A 5226-nucleotide genomic window follows, 5' to 3' on the forward strand; every position below is an offset into this window, starting at 1 on the left:
ATGTTGCTAGTTGGTTGGCTGGTACTCCTGCATACACAATTTTTGGATGTCAGAGCTTGGTCCCCCAACACATGAATTGTGTTGTGTTGCACCAAGAAACGCACGTAATACTTTTTGAGATTTAACTTATTTTGTCTCTAGAATCTCATTAAATATTTATAGTTTCTATTGTATTATTCAACAAACTTTTAATTTTTTTTTTTTTATATTATCGAAAAAAAATTTTCAAATTCAATTAAATAAGTTGTTCTCAGACGGTCTCTTAGAACTTATTTGATTTGGCCATAACTCAATTTTCATAACTTAATATTCATAACTCAAACTCAAAACCTATAACTTATAATCCAATCCTCACTTTCTCGCAAAAACTTCAAAATGCTTGTTTAGTTACATAACTCAGCCACATAATTCATACTTTTTGCCAAAAGCGTGAAACCCACCCACTGACACCACACAGTGGGCTTATGGTTGCTACCCTCGTGGATTTTCTTTTACCTCTCACCGAAATTTTCTCCCATCAGAGCACGCCTGTCTTCCCCGAAAAGACCCAAACCCCACAAGCCAAAAGCATAGCAATCACCTCCCAATCCAACGTCGGTGAAGATCGAGAACAGGTTCGGGTCTTCTTTAATCTTCTTTCTTTTTCTTTTTCTTTATGCTTTTCATCAATACCCATTTAACACCTCTTTTTCCATAAACTCATTTCTCGCCTCTCCCTCGTCTGACCTCAGATCGTCGCCTGGGACCGGTGAAGATTACTCTGGAGTTCGCTACAATTATCGTTGCACTTGCTGAACCACCGTTTAACGTAATTTTCTCATGACCCTTTGGCTCCGTCTCTCTTGCCCTGTTTGGGGAAGTTTTAGGATCAACCTAAGGAATAGTTTGGGCCTACTTCGCCTCTGAAAAAACAACGAGATTTTGGGTCTGTAATGTTTAACCCCATATCCCACAACAATATTTATGTAATCAATGGGTTTCGTTGAGCTTGGGTTTAATATTATATATGCTATTTGGGTTAGATAAATTCAAACTTTTAAGTATACATTAGATGTTTGGAAAAACGTTTGAATTTTTCCATCTATAGAATTGAATCAACATACTACTTGACACAGTTTGGATATAGATGAATTTTCAATGGTATAAGCAGAGCAGTTTGTAATTTCTACGTACAGTTTGATGCGTGTTATAGTTTAGTCATTCATTTGAAATTGGAAAACTTTAGAGTACTTGGTATAAATTGGTTCTCAGGACCCAGGTAGGAAACTATGGATTGACATACTATTAACCATGTTGTTATCTAACTGAAGTCTGACTGATTCTATAAATTTCTTTAAACTGTATTTTTTTGAGTGAGTTCTTGGATAGTGGAGCCAGATTGGTAATGTAGGCTGCTGGGAATGGATTCTTTTGCCAGTTGCATCAATCTCTACTATCATGATACTATTTTGATTGTCAAGTTGTGTTTATGAAATGTATAGAACTTGCTCAAGACTAGTTTGACTGAGTTCTCTGTGACTGGTTATGGATATTTGATTGTTGTGTTCATCTTAGGCAGGTTCAGTGCTTCGGTTCATCATCTCAAATGTTGTTGGGAATGAAGTGTAGGCAAAATGTGAAAGGAGGCGGAGAGAGGGAAGTGGGAAAGAGGGTAAAGTGATGCTGAAAATTTGGGGGAAGAAATGAACTGAAATGAAGCAAATGCAATGGTAATATCAAAGGACTGAAACTAATTTGATAATTCACTGCAAATGAATCCCACAAAGTCACACTATTTACCAAATTGCCACTGAAACTCAGTTTTTAACTTTTGAAAACACAAATTTTTTGTTCCTAATTTCCGTCAATCAAACTCAAATTTTTGGTTTTGAGTGAGAAACAAGAATTTTTTTTCTAAATAACAATAAATATTAAAAAATTTAGTTAATTGTCACGTTTCAAAACAATATTGAAAACTAGCATCTCGAGTGTCTAAAACTTGAGTTCCAAGATAAAACTCGAGTTTTTAAGTCTCGATTTGTAAGTGGATTAGTTTAAAGTGGGAAAAAATGAAGCTGAAAATCGAGTTTTAAAGACTCGATTTCCAAAAATTAAATAAAAACGCCGCTATAGGTCTATAAAACGTCACTATAGGGTTTAAAAACGCCATTATAGGACTCCTTAAACCTGTACTTATAAAAAATTTTTGCAGGAAAACGCCGCTATAGGGCTTTAAAACGTCACTGTAAGACTTAAAAATGCCACTATAGGTTAAATTTTTTTTGCATGAAACTCGAGTTTTAAAGACTCGAGATCTATGTGGCACTTTCACACTCGCAAGGCAAGTCTTTTAGACTCGAGTTTCTAAAACTTGAGATGTTACTTTCCTTTATTGTTTCAAACGTTGCCTAACTAACTATATACAATTCTTTTGCATTGCTATTTTGCACATTACCTCTGAGAAACAATATTAGGAAACCAAGCTAAGGACACTTTTTTTTTTTTTTTTTTGTGGGCCCCACTAGATTTGGATTATGGGCGATAACTCAGTTTCCATCATATGGTCTCGTTTTCAGCTAGAGTCTGCGGGCTAAATAGAGATTCTTGCTAGTTGGTTAATGGGCCTCACATAGAACTCTAGGTGTTGGCCCAAAGATTTTGACATTTTTGAAAGGTCTTTAACAAACTCACCGATCACTTTTTTATTTGTGCAAATGCAAATACAATACTCGTCCCTCTTTTTTATTTTCAAACGAAATAAAAATCATTAACTCAGAAAAATCATCATCTATGAGGAAATGAATTCAAGACTCTTTAATAAACAAATTCTTACTGTAAATAAAGAAAAGTTGGTAATGAAAATTTTGTTTCATACAAGAGGTACTCAAAATGATAAAATTGATTGTCATAACGCCTGTGGTAGTATGGTCCACTTTTAGTGGAAACAGTAACAGTATGTATAAACTAATTTTCATTTTTGGGGGACACAGCGTCTGTTGCATAAATGGGTAAATCCAAGCTGTAACTCGGAACAATGAAAAGGATGGTTCAAAGAATTCAGATTTCAAAATAAAATAGAACAATCTGAACAACCAATAGACAAATTTAGAGAAAACAAAGATTATAGAGGATGGGGGAGTTAATAATATACCTGGCCTCTGTGGATGCCTGGATGGATTGATGAGGCGACAGCATCTTAAAACATAAATTTTAAATTAGTATTAACGATTTAAAGAACTTTTTCCAATAAAGTATTCTAAGAATTCGTGGAGAATCTAGTTGTTATTTGTTTTCAAATTGCTTTTATCTTCTAGTTGAAATTACTTCTACAGGAAGGATGCTTCCTTAAAGTTAGAAACAAATCTACAAATATTTATTTACGTGTAATAATAAAATTAAATAGAAAATTTATCTCAAGTTCAATAAACTACTTTCTCAAAAAGAAAAAAAGAAAAAAAAGAGGGATGGTTCAAAGAATTCAGATTTCAAAATAAAATAGAACAATCTGAACAGCCAATAGACAAATTTAGAGAAAACAAAGATTATAGAGGATGGGAGAGTTAATAATATACCTAGCCTCTATGGATGCCTAGATGGATTGATGAGGCGACAACATCTTAAAACATTAATTTTAAATTAGTATTAACAATTTAAAGAACTTTGTCCAATAAAGTATTCTAAGAATTCGTAGAGAATCTAGTTATTATTTATTTTCAAATTGCTTTTATCTTCTAGTTGAAATTACTTCTACACGAAGGATGCTTCCTTAAAGTTAGGATCAAATCTATGGATATTTATGTACGTGTAATAATAAAATTAAATAGAAAATTTATCTCAAGTTCAATAAACTACTTTCTCAAAAAAAAAAAAAAAAAAAAAAAAAAAAAAGAAGGATGGTTCAAAGAATTCAAATTTCAAAATAAAATAGAACAATCTGAACAGCCAATAAACAAATTTAGAGAAAACAAAGATTATAGAGGATGGAGGAGTTAATAATATATCTGGCCTCTATGGATGCTTGGATGGATTGATGAGGCGACAGCATTTTAAAACATTAATTTTAAATTAGTATTAACGATTTAAAGAACTCTGTCCAATAGAGTATTCTAAGAACTCGAGAGAATCTAGTTGTTATTTATTTTCAAATTGCTTTTATCTTCTAGTTGAAATTACTTCTACAGGAAGGATGCTTTCTTAAAGTTAGGAATAAATCTACGGATATTTATGTACGTGTAAAAATAAAATTAAATAGAAAATTTATCTCAAGTTCAATAAACTACTTTCTCAAAGAAAAAAAAAAAAAAAACCAAAAGGGATGGTTCAAAGAATTCAGATTTCAAAATAAAATAGAACAATCTAAACAGCCAATAGACAAATTTAGAGAAAACAAATATTATAGAGGATGGGGGAGTTAATAATATACCTGGCCTCTATGGATGCCTAGATGGATTGATGAGGCGACAACATCTTAAAACATTAATTTTAAATTAGTATTAACAATTTAAAGAACTTTGTCCAATAAAGTATTCTAAGAATTCATGGAGAATCTAGTTGTTATTTATTTTCAAATTGCTTTTATCTTCTAGTTGAAATTACTTCTACACGAAGGATGCTTCCTTAAAGTTAGGATCAAATCTATGGATATTTATGTACGTGTAATAATAAAATTAAATAGAAAATTTATCTCAAGTTCAATAAACTACTTTCTCAAAAAAAAAAAAAAAGGGATGGTTCAAAGAATTCAGATTTCAAAATAAAATAGAACAATCTGAACAGCCAATAGACAAATTTAGAGAAAACAAAGATTATAGAGGATGGGGGAGTTAATAATATAGCTAGCCTCTATGGAAGCCTAGATGGATTGATGAGGCGACAACATCTTAAAACATTAATTTTTAATTAGTATTAACAATTTAAAGAACTTTGTCCAGTAAAGTATTTTAAGAATTCGTGGAGAATCTAATTGTTATTTATTTTCATATTGCTTTTATCTTCTAGTTGAAATTACTTCTACACGAAGGATGCTTCCTTAAAGTTAGGATCAAATCTATGGATATTTATGTACGTGTAATAATAAAATTAAATAGAAAATTTATCTCAAGTTCAATAAACTACTTTTTTTTTTAAAAAAAAAAAAAAAAGGGATGGTTCAAAGAATTCAGATTTCAAAATAAAATAAAACAATTTGAACAGTCAATGGACAAATTTAGAGAAAACAAAGATTATAGAGGATGGGGGAGTTAATAA

At 31.5% G+C, this 5226-nt stretch overlaps 1 long non-coding RNA gene across 1 annotated transcript; it reads left to right on the plus strand.

The window, feature by feature from the left end:
* Positions 1-211: 211 nt before the first annotated feature.
* On the plus strand, positions 212-1840 carry LOC115982341. The gene is made up of 3 exons (XR_004089599.1): positions 212-614; positions 732-925; positions 1559-1840. It is a non-coding gene; the product is annotated as an uncharacterized LOC115982341 (long non-coding RNA).
* The last annotated feature ends 3386 nt before the right edge of the window (positions 1841-5226 follow it).

The sequence above is a fragment of the Quercus lobata genome, chromosome 3, assembly GCF_001633185.2.
Source record: "Quercus lobata isolate SW786 chromosome 3, ValleyOak3.0 Primary Assembly, whole genome shotgun sequence".
NCBI classification, from domain to species: domain Eukaryota; kingdom Viridiplantae; phylum Streptophyta; class Magnoliopsida; order Fagales; family Fagaceae; genus Quercus; species Quercus lobata.